Genomic DNA, 16,777 nt, shown 5'->3' on the forward strand with positions numbered 1-16,777 from the left:
TTTTTGTATTGATTTAGTTTAAGTATATAATTTTTAAGCAATTACAAAGAAAGTTATATCCACTTGCTTAGTCACTCTCATTGGCACAATGTTTCTTGAGAATCTGGTCTTGTGTTGTGGGAGAAGCACACTTGTCCAGCTTGATAGGAAGCGAGTGAATTAACCACTGGGCTACCCGGACAACTTGGTTTATGCGAGAGAAACCATTGATCTAAGACTGTAAATAAGGCTAGTATGCAGGGGTGTACCTAGGCCAGAATTGATGTGTGGGCCCGCTTTGATATGAGGTTTGGGGCATCTATTGCGTTTTTTATACCCCCGACAAACAAAGTTTGAACGGGGTATATTGGAGTCACCCTGTGGTGGGTCGGTCGGTCGGTCCGTCAGTCAGTCCGTTGCAATTTACCTTTACGGAGCATAACTTAAAAACTACTGGATGGAATGGGATTAAACTTCATACAATGATAGAGCATACTGAGAGGAAGTGCAGTGTACAAAACCATAACTCTATTCTTGCTTATTACTGAGTTATTGCCCTTAGTTACTTTTGTTTGTCCGGAGTATAACTTGAAAAGTACTGGATGGAATTCATTGGAACTTCATGCATTGGTGGATGGAATTCATTGGAACTTCATGCATTGGTAAAGCACAATGAGAGGAAGTGCAGTGTTCAAGAACCATAACTCTACTTTAGCTAATTACTGAGTTATTGCCCTTTATTTGTTTTTTTTTGTTGTCAAATATATTTCAGACATAAACTTGCAAACTACTAGATGGAATTTATTAAAACTTAATAAACTGGTAAAGCACAATGAGAGGAAGTGCAATGTACAAGAACCTTAACTCTATTTCAGCCAGTTGCAGAGTTACTGCCCTTTGTTACTTTTTCTTGTCCGGAGCATAGCTTGAAAACTATGAGATGGAATTTAATAAAACTTCATACAGTGATAGATCATAATGAGAGGGAGTGCAGGGTACAGGAGCCGCAATTCTATTTCAGCTAATTACAGAGTTACTGCCCTTTGTTACTTTTTCTTGTCCAGAGCATAACTTGAAAACTATTGGATGGAATTTAATAAAACTTCATACAGTGATAGATCATAATGAGATAAAGTGCAGTGTACAGGAACCGCAATTCTATTTCAGCAAATTACAGAGTTACTGCCCTTTGTTAGTTTTTCTTGTCTGGAGCATAGCTTGAAAACTATGAGATGGAATTTAATAAAACTTCATACAGTGATAGATCATAATGAGAGAAAGTGCAGTGTACAGGAACCGCAATTCTATTTCAGCCAATTACAGAGTTACTGCCCTTTGTTACTTTTTCTTGTCCAGAGCATAACTTGAAAACTATTGGATGGAATTTAATAAAACTTCATACAGTGATAGATCATAATGAGATAAAGTGCAGTGTACAGGAACCGCAATTCTATTTCAGCTGATTACAGAGTTACTGCCCTTTGTTACTTTTCTTGTCCGGAGCATAATTTTAAAACTATTAAATGGAATTTAATAAAACTTCATACAGTGATAGATCATAATAAGAGGAAATGCATTGTACAGGAACCGCAATTCTATTTAAGCCAATAACAGAGTTACTTCCCTTTGTTACTTTTTCTTGTCCATGGAATGACTTGAAACTATTGGATGGAATTTAATAAAACTTCATACAGTGATAGATCATAGTGAGAGGGAGTGCAGTGTACAGGAACCTTTGTTACTTTTTTTCTTGTCCTGAGCATAACTTGAAAACTACCGGATAGAATGTAATAAAACTTTATACAATGGTACAGCACAATAAGAAGGAGTTCAGTGTACATGAATCATTACACTATTTTAGCAAATTACAGAGCTATTGCCTTTTTATGTCAAACTTTTGTCCGTACAGTAACTTGAAAACTACGAGATGGAATTTCATAAAACTTCATACAATGATAAATCATAATGAGAGGCGGCGTTCGGGGGTATTAATCACCTTTAGTGATAGCTCTAGTTTTGTAATGCAGGATGCTTATAGCATTCTCTATTGCAACTTCTTTGAATAGAAAACAAAGTTAAAAATAAAAAAGAAACTGGCTAATATTCTTACCTGGAGCATATACTCCTTACTCCTTTAGTTTTTTTAACTCCGATTTTTGAAATTCATGAACATGCCCAGGACTTAATAGGAATATGAAAAAATGCACCATCAATTATTCACATTTTCAATGTTCATTAAATCTAATGACTTACTCAAGTAATGAGAAAGTTCATAGTCTGTTTAGAATAATTATAAAATGGTATTATCATGAACATATTATTATTATTATTATTATTATTATTATTATTATTATTATTATTATTATTATTATTATTATTGTATTGTAAGAGGGACAGGGTGCAGCTTAAGAGGGACAGGGTGCTGTGAAAGAGGGACAGAGTGCTGCGTAAGAGGGACAGGGTGCTGCATAAGAGGGACAGAGTGCTGCATTAGAGATAATGCTGCATTAGAGAGACAGGGTGCTGCATTAGAGTGCTGCATTAGAGAGACAGGGTGCTGCACAAGAGAGACAGGGTGCTGCATAAGAGAGACAGGTCTTGCATTTGAGAGACAGGGTGCTGCATAAGAGAGATGGGGTGCTGCATAAGAGAGACCGGGTGCTGCATTAGAGAGGCAGGGTGCTGCACAAGAGAGACAGGGTGCTGCATAAGAGAGACAGGTGTTGCATTTGAGAGACAGGGTGCTGCATTAGAGAGAGTGCTGCATTAGAGAGACAGGGTGTTGCATATGAGAGACAGGGTGCTGCATTAGAGAGGCAGGGTGCTGCATAAGAAAGACAGGGTGCTGCATAAGAGAGACAGGTGATGCATTTGAGAGACAGGGTGCTGCATTAGAGAGACAGCGTGCTGCGCAAGAGAGACAGGGTGCTGCATTAGAGAGGCAGGGTACTGCATAAGAGAGACAGGGTGCTGCATTAGAGAGGCAGGGTGCTGCACAAGAGAGACAGGGTGCTGCATTAGAGAGGCAGGGTGCTGCATAAGAGAGACAGGTTGCTGCATAAGAGAGGCAGGGTGCGGCACAAGAGAGACAGGTGTTGCATTTGAGAGACAGGATGATGCATAAGAGAGACATGTTGCTGCATAAGGGGGGCATGATGTTGCATAAGGGAGACAGGTTGCTGCATAAGAGGGACATGATGCTGCATATGAGGGACAGGATGTTGCATTAGAGTGCCAGGATGCTGCTTAAGAGGGACAGGATGCTGCATTTGAGTGACAGGGTGCTGCATAAGAAGGACAAGTGCTGCATTCGAGTGGCAGGGTGCTGCATTCGAGTGGCAGGGTGCTGCATATGAGGGACAGGATGCTGCATTTGAGTGACATGGTGCTGCATAAGAAGGACAAGTGCTGCTTAAGAGGGACAGGGTGCTGCATTCGAGTGGCAGGGTGCTGCATATGAGGGACAGGATGCTGCATTTGAGTGACATGGTGCTGCATAAGAAGGACAAGTGCTGCATAAGAGGGACAGGGTTCTGCATTAGAGTGGCAGGGTGCTGCATAAGGACAGGTTGCTACATAAGAGAGACAGGATGCTGCATTAGAGTAAAGGGTGCTGCATAAGAAGGACAAGATGCTGCATAAGAGGGACAGGATGCTGCAATAGAGAGAAAGGGTGCTGCATTAGAGAGACAGGGTGCTGCAGTAGAGAGACAGGGCACGGCATAAGAGGGATAGGATGCTGCATAAGAGGGACAGGGTGCTGCATAAGAGGGACATGGTGCTGCATAAAAGGGACAGGTTGCTGCATAAGAGGGAGTGTGATTAGAGTAAAAAGGACACATACTATCGGACTGGGAAGAATTAGAACATTATAAATTTTACGGAAAATTATGTATTAAAATTTGGTAACTGTAGTTATTTTAGGTTTTCACTGCCAAATATGTATCATTTGTATGTAATTTTAATCATTTAATCTTATAAGTTTTAATCGAAACAAAAGAAATATTTGACCGACTTAAGAATTAAAATCTATGACGGCAGAAGAGTGCCCATGCTGGTCTTCACGAAAGCATAAGAATGCTACCAAAAAGGACATGGTGCAGCACACTTCCATAACTGAAGCTTAAACCCAAGCAATTCAGAATACTTTTTTGGATAAAAAAGGACATCCTATTTAAATATACGAGGCATTTGTTATTCGTCTTTTGAATTTGACCTTCAAAAACTCAAAAACATTTATATAAAGATTGTAGAGACCAAACTCGAGTTATTAATACACTAGTATTTGTCGTACTGTAACCGTACATCATATGGCAATACGATATTCAACAGATCCTTTAAATACTAATGGCAAAAACGGCATGAACAACTTTTTGACAGTGGTTACATAATCATTTAAGTAAAAGTGAGAACACAGAAAAGGCTGCAAACATGGATCTTTTAATAAATCAAGGGCAAATAACTCGTATAGAAATTACACAATCCAAAATATAAATAAACAGGCATCATCGCAGTATGTTGGTTCACATTTATTTCAAGTTTCAAGAATTTCTACCAACTAGTTACTGAGAAATGGCTGTAAATGAGAGTTTTTCAAAATATCAATGGCAATAACTCCAAGTACAATTGACCAATCCAAAAAAAATGAACAGGCAGCATCCCAGTATAGTAATTCATATTTATTTTAAGTTTCATGAAATTCTGGCAGCTAGTGACTGAGAAATGGCTGTGAATGTGCATTTTTCAAAACATCAAGGGCAATAACTCCAAGGACAATTGACCAATCGATTTTTTTTGGACGGGCATCATTCCAGTATAGTGGTTCATATTTATTTTAAGTTTCATGAAATTCTACCGGCTAGTTACTGAGAAAACGCAGGTGACGAACGGACGGACGGAAGGAAGGACAGACGGAAGGATGGACGGACAACGCCATTTTCAGTATCCCCCTCCCTATTTCATAGGCGGGGATAATAAAAGCTAGTGCTAACTCCGTGCATCTACCAAAACAACATACTAATTTAGATGGTTTATGAAGCCATACTCCACTAAAAACATAAGTTATCTTATTATTTTCAACATGACACTACAAGCAGGTCGTTAAGGAATGAGGAATGGTTATTTCAAACAAGCCATACTTCAAATGAGCTCAATTCCGAGCATTTCTGGGGCTGTATTCATATATCTTCATAATGCAAAAAAAAAAATAACTTAGTAAAATTGTTCGTCTTTTTTTGAATATTTTGAGAACTATCTATCTATTTTTGATGAAAAAAGATTGAAATTCAAATCAGAAAATAGAATGTGTCACCAAGTTGAAAAAATGCACTTCGATGCTTTATGAATAAGGCCCATGTGCACCAAGGAATCCAGATCATCATATGGAAAAAATGTTCAGCATTTCATTAAAACACTGATAATATATAGAAGATCTCGCCACTCGTGAACATATGAACTTTCGGTGATCACGAGATGAAATACAATCGCTATATAACTTTTTATTTATGCTTACAATGTTATGTTTTACAACGCTTTTTCCTATTTTATTACCATGACCTTTGACCTACGCACCCCGTTAAGTGTCTCGGCCGCATAACATAATTATTAAAGTGCATGCTGGAATAAAATAGGGCTAAATTCCAATACACTGTTATTTGTAGCATCATATTTTATAAACACACAGTTTAATATTAACAGTACATAATAATAAGCTGTTTTTGCAATTGCACACAAAGGTTCTATAACAATTGGATCGCGTATGAATACACCACTAAGTCACGGATGAACATGCAACATTTGTATATGCCAAAAACGTAATTAAATAAATAATATCAATGTTTCAAGTGACCGTTGATTATAAACGTGGAAATTAAATCGTTTGTATTGTCACTGTTTCTAATTTCAAATTCTATCTCCAAGAAGCAATACGAGACTGTTTATTGGATTGTGTGGAATAACACGAGACATGTTCCTATTATCCTATTATCGAAGTACTTTATAAGTGCAAACGGAATTTTAACCCCAGTGAACTAAAGATACGCTGACCTTATTAAAGACTATAATCCCAGTACAATATCGGGTCAAGAATCGGTCATTAATTACTTGTCAATAACCCATGTATTAGGATGTAACCATGTATATCTATTTGTTAATATAAAAAGTGTGTTAGTTGATTTAAAGCTTCAGCTAAAGTTAAGTGCACGTTTCTTAAGAATTTCACCATCACGGGTAGAATAGCATTCACATTATTTTGCTACATGAGATTCAAAAACAACACCACAGTTAGACTCCTGTTAAACTTGTCGTTCTTTTAATGAAATATTTGTCAGCTTAATTAATGTGTGATATCGGGTTTCAGCAAATAGATCGTTATGTTTTTTTTCATAATGAACTATTTGGTTTAACCAGTATTTATTGCAGAATATATTGAACAATGTAAATAAGCAATTGCGCTACATATATATGCGTAACATATTAACAAATAGAGAGTGGTGAAATGAATAAACAGTGAGTAAATCACAAAATTGAGAATTAACCATAATTGGTTTTACTAAGTCTCTCTTTTGTTTCATTGTTAGAGATATGGTGAGTACAAATAATTGAAAAACATATTTCAGAAATTGCTTGATACACTACTGCTCGCAAGAATGACATTTTGTTAGCTTAACATACTAATATGTTGGACATTATCTTTGCTTAAGGAAGAAATAATTATTCTCCATGAAATATTTAAGTATTCATTGAAATGAATATCGTTTCTTCATTGCGGTATTCAGACCATTCTGTATTCTGTATTTGATTGTCTGACGTCTTTATTTGTTTTATGGGTTAAAGCGGCACTCACAGTTTTGACACCTTTTTTTGTATTTTCATTTTGTTCTCGAATGAGCCATAAAAATGCGTAAATGTCATGAAGCCATTGATACAAGACTGCTGACAAAAGATCAGACCGCAGTTTTTTTTTAAATTTACGTTCGAAAATTGATGGTTATGGCTAAATGCGTTACTAACGATTTAAGATAAACAGAAGATTTTCGGCAATTTTCCAAACATATGAGATCTGTTCTATTGTGAGTTATCTTCTATGACAATATTGAATGCATTGATACCAAAATCGCCTGATTCTGAGGCAAAATAAAAACAGTCAATCTACGAGAGGGCATATTTAAGTGACCATATTCATTCATATAGAAGGTTATTAAGGTTCAAGGGACATTGACGGCTAGAAAATAAGGCTCGACGCAATTGCTCCTACCTTCTGCCCTATAATATGAAATGGGCTTCGGCTTCTGATTGACCAAATTAACGAACGGTGAGTCGGTGAGAGAACGACGATGGAAGTCGTATGTAAGTGAGTTACAGGTAAGACGACGCCTGGTGTTAATGATTTGATTTTTTTTCTCAGACAGTCATTGAAAAACTGGTTAGATTGAAGCGGTGGAGAACGTTTTAAAGCTTATTTGAAAGCTGCAAGGGACAGCTGTGAAGTGACGGAGGAAGGAATGAGATTCCAATATATAAGTTTGAGTATATGAGTTTTTCGAGACAGTCTCTATTCAGAATGTATTTAGGTATTCAGAGACCACCAAGTCGTCGCTGTTGCCTTATGATGTTAAAATGTGACGTTTACTTGCAGTCGTCTGAAAGGGTAAGTCCTAAGTGTATGTGCTTTGTAAAAGGGTGCTATTGGATATTATCGAAGAATAACTAAGGATGGTTTTATTTGGTTATTTTCCTCGAGAAGGTAAGTGTGAAGCCATGTCTTGGACCAATCGTGGTTGGCATGGAGATCAAGTTTCAAAATCAAAACTACCTTATCAGCAGGATCAATAACAATTGTATATAAATGGTAGTGGCATTAGCAAAGAGTCGGGAATTGGAACGGATTTTGGTAACTATGTCATTTTTATAGATCAGAAAGAGTAATCGGCCAAGGATTAATCCTTGGGGGACTCCGGATGAAATAATAAAGCAGCTTGAATGCACGTTCACGATGACTTCTGTTTGTTTACGAGAAGAAAAGAAGGAGTCAAAACAATTAAGGAGGCTTCCTTGAATACTGAGATGCTGTTGCTTGAAAAAAGGCTATTGTGCCAAACACGGTCGAAGGCTTTGGATATATCAGAGAAAACAGCACGGACCTCCTTATCTTCGTCAATGGGCTTACAGATGTCATTGTATATATCAGAACCTTCGTTGATGAGTGTATGACTGATCATGGCCGGGCTACATGATTAAGAAGAGTTGATTGTTGCAATAACGTCTTGTGGGAAAATAACAATGGATTCTAAGTTGTTGTCTGCACGAGGGAGTGTATCTTGAAGACAGTCGTAGACAGTGGATAATTGACAGAACAATGCATTTAAGATATTTACTAAATCATTGTTTGCAGTGACTCCATTGGCTATTAGAGTGGGAAGATAGTTTGATTGTGTTTTTTTTAATAGTTTTTTGATAAGATTGAATGTACTTTTCGCTGCTTATTCGTTGAAAAAGCTTAATTTGAAATTCGAAAGGCTTTGGGTATTTCCCTCGTGACCTCAGCATACGTACTCTTAACAATAAGCATTTAAGAAAGGATTAAGGAACAATACAAAAAAAATGTTATAAAGCTGTTCAATTTGAATCGCCTATTTTAATATATTGGACTAATCCGATTTATATCTGTAAACAAAAATGATCTTAGGCAGACTGTACGTTTTTTATTAATCGCTCTCCAAAATATAATAATGACGACAAGGAGTACTGTTTAAAAGTCTGTCGAACGGTTAATTCATGAGTTGAGCGTTGGGTATTCTTTTTTATTTTACTTTTAGACATCCTAAGACAGACGTTTTAACTTAAGTCGAAATAAATAAGTTAAATATTCATAGTCAAATAAAAAAAGAGAATAAAATGTATCTTTTAGTATGTTTTACACGAAAGTATGCATTTACTATCAATGAAAATGTAGTATTTCAGTTAAGAAAGTATCTCAAGCTAAGAAATCCCTTAAGATGATTTGTGAAAACCGGCCTTAGTCTAAGATAATAAGCATAATATTTGCCCGGATGCTGAAGGCATTGGCTCAGATACTAACAGGCCAAGCATTTAAAATAATATAAAATCAGAACCTGCTTTCAACTGGCTCTCGTTGGACAGTTCTGATTAATACACCCGAGTTTCATTCGTTCGTTCCATACTGGCCACATATTTATAGAAGAACTTGCTGGTCAGCAGTTATGCCAACATTTGCGAGTTGTTTCAGATCCAACACTGTATGTCGAGAGGTTTTCTTATGACTTTATCTGTCTTAAAGGGAGCTACAAACGATTCTCAGTTTTTGAATCCCATTTTAGGTATTGATATATATAATTCTATTTCAATGAATATCTCTCTGGTTTTCCCTCATAAATTAAGACACATAACTAAATTTGAACAAAATTAAACAAAATAATTTCAGTCAATGAATGAAATTTTCAGAATGTTTTCCATAATTTATCTTCATCAGCAGGGAAACAGTTCTTAACCTCCATCAGAAAGGAACGGTTTTTGTTGCATCTAGCGAGTTGTGAACATGTTAACATGAAACATATTTGTATTGGGCATGACTATTTTTAAACAAGAAAAATCATTGACATGCAAAAGTGAGGTTGTGCACGCAAACTGGTTTAACCCCCAGTCAATTTACTTTTTATCGACCGTTCCAGGGCGGTACCAAACAATTCTTGATAAACACACCTACTTTTTTATATACATTTTAGTATATATGCACTGGGTTGTTGGTGGAGTTTTGTGCTGTTGTTCCATGTTTCTTGATTGTGATTTTTGCTTTTGTGTTCTATGTCTTTGGCGTTTACCCTGTGCCATTTAAACGTTTGGCTACTGAGCTTGTTTGTGTAGTTTTTCATTTAAATGTTAAATGCTTCAACGGGAGCATTCACATACTTATCCCCCTTTAATGGAGTAAAGTTTCATTCGCAGTTTGCCAGAGGATAGTAATTGAATAAATGACAATTACTAAAACAAACTGCAGCCAAAGTTATGGTAACTTAGCAGTGCATTTATGCATATGAACTTTGAACTTAATAGCGTTATAATAATTGGAGTAAAACTTTGGACATAAATTAGTTATGGATCTTGTGCACTTCACTGCTCAAAAATATATGTTTTCTGATGAAGTTTCATGTAAGTACCTCAAAACTTTGGTACTAATGCCCTGGACAAAAATAAATCATATTTAGGGGAGCTAAATGCGTTTAAAACAGCGATCGGCAATTATTATCAGTTTCCGATAACCGTTAGCGTGGGTTCTGATCACGTGATTGCTGAAATCCTGTATGGAGGAAAAGATACCCCCCCCCCACCTCCTGCACCTCCTGGTTTCTTAATTTAACTAACGATTTTATATTGAACTGTAATCGTTGTTCAAATTTGAAAGTTATTATTAATTTCTGCTACATTTTCATATGTTCATTTGCTGGCTGATTGTTGTCGCCCCTTATGCAAAAATGTTGTGTTCAATTGATATTACGTTATGCATTTTGATATAACGTCATTTTATGAAAAAAATGTCATGTACACTTAATATTGTTACGTATTGCAAAATGAACTCTGGAACCCTGGTATTTACATGAAATATGAAACTAGGACTCGAGGGGTTAAGATAGCAGACTCAAATATGATTATCAATTTGATTTAAGAGAGTGCTGAATAAAACATGAAATTATCAAAGATGGTCGTAATCCACATTATCTTAAGATCATTTTCCATATAGACTTTCATGCACATTACCAGCATAAACCCAATGTTTTAACTAGTTTATAATGCATAATTAGTTAAAGCTGCACTCACAAAGATTGATTGTTTTGACAGCTTTAAAATGGCTTAAATAAAGCCTTTTTGCATAAATGTGTGGAAACCAGTTGAATAAGACTGCTGACAAAAGATCAGGTCGCAGTTTTCATATTAACGTTCGAAAATTAATATTTTTATATTTAAGGTCGTGTCAAATAGAGTGACTTGGCATAAGTTTATGTAATATAACTTATATCACAAGCGTAAATAAATAGGTTTAAGCTAACTATTTACAAACTATTATTCCAGCGGTTTCTATCGCTCCGTTTGAATGAATTTGTTTCATTTGTTATTCATGTACTATAACCTTGATATTTAATGTATTAAATGCATGTCATTGCCCCCATTAAAACTTGAAGAGAGAAAACAATCCACATCGATTAATATTTCGACATAAAAACATTTTTATCTATGAATGTAAATTCCCTCTGCAATCAGTTTAGCTTCCCTTGAAACATTGTAAATAATTTCCATTTTATTTAAGTACTGAACGCTTTCCGTTTAAGACATTTTGGCAGTACATGAAATGTGGAATATCCCAAACTAGCCTAATAATATGCAATGTTTATGCATGGCGCTGAAACATTCGCTGGACAACATCCGGAGATAAAAGCCCACATTTACGAACGGAGGAGGAAAAACATTTGATAACCACGTTACACATTAATTTAGAACTATCTTTCGTCACAGCTATTAGTTCGGTAAAATTGTCCTGGAAATGTTGGTCAAATTCCAAATATAATTCATAGTGTACTATAAACATAATCTGATAATTTTGAAATAACGGAGACGAACCTAGAATAAGCATCCATCTTAGGACTTTAAAAACTCACTGAAAAAGACTGAACAAACAAGCGAGAAACAGCATTTTTGCATAACGAAGATGCGTTTTTGAGTTTTTACCGGATCTGGAAATTTCTGTGTTACCCATCACTTGCATCTATTTGCTATCGTTCACATGTATGCGGCATATAAGTTCCTTTTACATGTATGCGGTGCGGATGGAAAAATCCGACCCGAAGGCACGTGCGTCATAGCCGGTAATTAGGCTTGCTGAGGAACTTTTCAAGCAGCATGCACGAGGGGTGGATTTTTAACCCTCCCCGTATTTATGTAAACTATACCTTTTCTTTCAAACCGAAAAAATAAATTAAGTGAAATTTGACGGTGCAAGTTTTGTTTTTAGATATTCACCAAATTGCGCGTGCAAAGATGTTTATTGACGCCAAAGTGACGTGCAGTAATTTAAAGTGAACGTCGAATAGTTTCCGAACGACGTCGACGTTTTGAAGTTTTTTGTTTTTTTGCATTACTATTTTTGTTGAAGTATATTGTTTTCACTCAGCTCTACTAACATAATTTTGAAGACACGTTAAAAAGTCGGAAACGCCTGTCCTTATGCAAGAACTACAGGGATTATCCCGGTAGCTAACAACGTTATCATATCTAATGCCCTTAATAACGTTATGGCATCAACATTTTAACATACATACATCAAAACACACACAAACAGTATAAACTATTATCAATATTTATTTAATTGTTTATAATTTAATGTTCATGGGGAAAGGTCTGCAAACTTGAACAAAAGATCTTTTCGTTGATTTCTCTTGTCATCGCAATTTACTGTGTAGTTTTACATAGAACGTTCAACATCTTTGTACCGTTTTGGGTATAAACACAGGCTTAAACACTATCCGCGCAAAGAACTATTCGTCGGAATTAAACCGTCTTGAAGAAGAGTAAATAGTACAGGGTTAAAAAAACTTATAAGAACTCACACAGATGAAATAAAATCTCTATTTGGATTAGTGTGAGATTGAGCGTAAAAAGTGGCATAACCCCACCTAGTGAGGGGTTAGTAAGATGACTTAGTTTTCACTGATCGTGCAATTGAGGTTATCCAATATCCAATATTTTTGTTGTCTAAGGTGTCTTTCTACCCTGGTCTTTGTGCCTTAAAATAGGATTTTGCTTGCGTTTAAGGCTTTAAATTTAGTTTCCACTGTTAATATTGTAGTTATCGCTAAAAAGTTTAGTGAAGTACATAACCCCCTATGGATTCAGATAGTGTTATAAGTGCATAAATACAAATTTTACATCTGATAAAAAGAAAATTAAGCAATAAGTACATATGACTGACGTTGTTGACTTCCTTAACAAGAGCTTTTCTTTATATTCGCTTATCGTTTTTGAATAATTGTGCCCGCTACATTGTTTTGTATGTTTCGCGGTCGGAGTAAATCAATGACATACCTTAATTTCTTTCCTTGTCTATTAATGTTCCGTATGTTTCTATTACAAAGTCGAATTTCATCTAAAGACATGGCTTTGTGTGTGACATGCCAATATAATGCATTGTGTTTTTGTTATCCTTTAACCTTTCAGTGAGTTATTGCCCAATAAAGACATAAGCACGATTTCCTTGGTTTCTTATATTGGTATTCGACATGTCACATTTATCTTTGCAATGACGGGACATAGTCGACGACGCAGTTACTCTGAAAGTTATATACTGTGCTGCTTTTTTTTGTTTGTCTGTGAAACTAATGGATAATTTTGCACTTAAGAAATGTTCAGAGAAATATGAAAGAAATGAACCAATAGTGACGGTAGGCTCTGTAACATGTTATGTTTGCTTTGTTATAATTTTCTTGTATGCTTCTGTAAAGATACCCTTTGTAAAAATAAAGTTTAATTATATGAATCCATTGGCGATAATGTTTAATTGTGATGTCCTGTGACCCAATATGCATTGGTGTCATTTATATACATCATTATAAAGTTCGTGCTTTTATTCTTTATTGTAATTGAAATCGACTTATTATAGCTAGCCAATTTTGCAATTTTGTTCTTGATTTCAACTGAAATCGATATATTATAGCTGGCCAATTTTATTCTTTATTTCGACTGAAATAGACACGAACAGGCTCATTTTGCAACTATGTTCTTAACTTAAATTAACACTAGCTAGCTCATTTTGCAACTAACTTCTTTATTTCAACTGAAATCGACACTAGTCAGCTCATTTTGCAATGTTTCAAGACAAAACAAATTGTTTCATCATGTGACGATCAAACTGGTTTATACAGTACAATGTGACCGCCTCACGACTAATTATTCATTTCCATTTGCTGTCTGATGAAAACAGATGTTTGCATAATTTAAGAGGTTAGTTTTGCTTAATTAAGTCATTTACACAACAATTAAGTTAACATTTTCCCCCTCTAAGTAACTGTAAAACTGTAAAATAAAGTTCTCAAAAAGAGAGCAACTGTTTGTGTGCCAAACAACCATGAATTTTGTTTTCAAATAAACACATGCTTTTATAAAGCATTATCTTAAACCGAAATGTGTATGTGTTATTTATGTTGGTTATGAAATGTTGTGTTTAAGTGGTATCGAACATGTGTCGGGAATACGATTTCCGCAACCTTCCCTCTTAATGCGTTACATTGTTTGATGTATTTGAAAACAATCATATTAATATATTCTCCTTTAATTTTGAAATGGTACCTTTACCTCTTATTTGTTTAAATACTTTTACAAACACTTATACATATTTTCATCAAAACACGTGCATATAAAAATCATTGAGAAAGCAGTTTCTTAATGGAGCGTTTATTCAGTTGTGAAAAGCATTGGCAACGCCGCTGATGCCTTTAAAAATCATACTTTATTTAACGAATTCCTAAGGAGCAGTATTGTCAAACAGAAAAAATACCATTATGGTTATGACTTGAAGATTCTCAAAACGCTGTTTTATAACTGAGCTGATTTCAAAATTAACTAACACGTCTTATGGCAAAAATTTCCATGATTCTATTTAATTTAATTTGGAATACGAGTATTATACAATGTCATAGTGGACTTAAGTTTGTTTTAGTAGCCCAAACGTTATTAGGAAGGTGTCTATGGGATGAACTAGACAAAAGTCAACAAACTTGTCAACACTTCTTTTGAATTAAAAGCTCTTCGACAAAGAGACTAAAATTAATTAAGGAATGAATTATCGGGGTATGAACGCAATTGGGCTGGTCAAAGTGTGTGGAGTCCGAAGGACTTCACGCGTACTTTGACCAGCCCAATTGCGTTCATATCCCCGATAATGACATCAACCCCGCAATTCATTACTTATATTTTCACCAATAGTTCATTATTTCATTCAATAATTGTTAAAAAATACTTAATTTCATTTAAAACAAAAACTTTCAGTAACCCTTTCCTACCCATTCTGTAAATAGAACGACCCGACTGTAACCGGAAGCATTTTTTTCAAATGACGTCACAATATCGCGGGAAAAGATCAACCACTTGAAATCACTTTTAAACGTAAAATTCAAACAGTTATGGCAACTATACATTTAAAATTTTAAAAATTAACACTTTCTAAAATATTGATTTATATTTTACCGGACCTTCTGACACAATACAAACAATAGCAAGATAAATATTTTTCATGTATATTGTTATGCAATGAATTGTGATCCGAACATATCCGAAGATGTTGCGTTCATCGATTGATGAACGCAATTGCCGAAAGGCAGTTCATTGAAGGAATGGAAGTTGAGGTGTAAATATTACTTTTTGAACGCTTATAGTTTCAAACGTAAACGTTATGACAAGCGTACGTATCAGATAAATGTTTTTGATTTGGTTTGCATGGCATGTGTTGCCTTATCATACATATCTGGTGGTCGGGGACTGTAGATTACAGGGCGAGTCATTAGCCTTTTCTAAAAGTACTCATTTAAGGCATAATTGATACTAGACTAAGGTCATACAACGTCCCATCAAAACACCAAACACCAAAATAATCCAAATTCTTTATAAAATTGTTTGGTGTAGCCGCCTTAAAAACGATTAACAGATCAGGAGTATACCTATATTTTGATCATGTACCGAGAAAACAACAAAGCCGAATTCATGAGCTGCTTATAAAAAAGAATGTAATATTTATCTGGTAGCATTAGACAGTATCACTTGCGTTTATTCTTCTCACAGTACGTCTCCAAAACGATATGATTTCACATTTTAGACTTGTTGAATGAGTAAATACTCCTATGGGTATATTTATTCTACATGGTATTTCGATAAGGTTTGACATCTCAAATCTTTTACGTTGACATGATATTGCCACATATATCACGTAGGAGAGTCATTTGTAATTGATCAATGTAGCTTTAGACTGCCTGTAGTGAACATTTAATCTGGAATAACGTTCACAAAAAACATTATTTCACAAAAGATTGCTTTTCCATGTTTAATTAAAATTATAAATTCTGTCAACGTTCATATTACTTCATATTGCTTCATTGATACATTAGAATATACTCCCCATATTTTACGTTTGTAGAGCATTTTTCTTCGAGCATTTTATGCAGAAAATCAAATGATTTCACACAAAATATAATTAAAAATGACGCGATATCTCATTTTTAGTTCTGCGCATCTTTTTAACAAGTTATTCTTTTCTTAACATAGAAAAAAAACAAATAAAACGCGAAGTCAGATGTTTACATCCTTGCTTCTCAGCTGCATATCACCAGGACCAAATTTCAGATACCCATACACGGAGGAATACATATATCTTATACAACTTCAAATGAAATATCGCGGCATTTTTAGGATTAAAGTCATATGATTTACTGTATAAATTGATCGCGGCTGGAACAAGTAAATCTTGCGTGTTTGTTCTTTGGCAACTTCAAGAGACGACGGACGAAATATCGGGGTATTGTGGTTGCCATGGTGTCCGAGGTGTCGTCGTAGTGCAAGCACTTTAACTTTGACCATTACTCAATTATTTTTCAAGATTTGTAATGAAAATTGTAACATTTTCTCCAGAAACATTTAAAGCTGAGTAATTTCCCTTGCACGACTAAAACAAAAACAACAGAAACAAAAACAAAAATTTGTACTGCGTACACGGCGCTCATGTTAAAACGAGTGTTTAAATATA

The sequence above is a fragment of the Mya arenaria genome, chromosome 5, assembly GCF_026914265.1.
Source record: "Mya arenaria isolate MELC-2E11 chromosome 5, ASM2691426v1".
NCBI lineage: Eukaryota > Metazoa > Mollusca > Bivalvia > Myida > Myidae > Mya > Mya arenaria.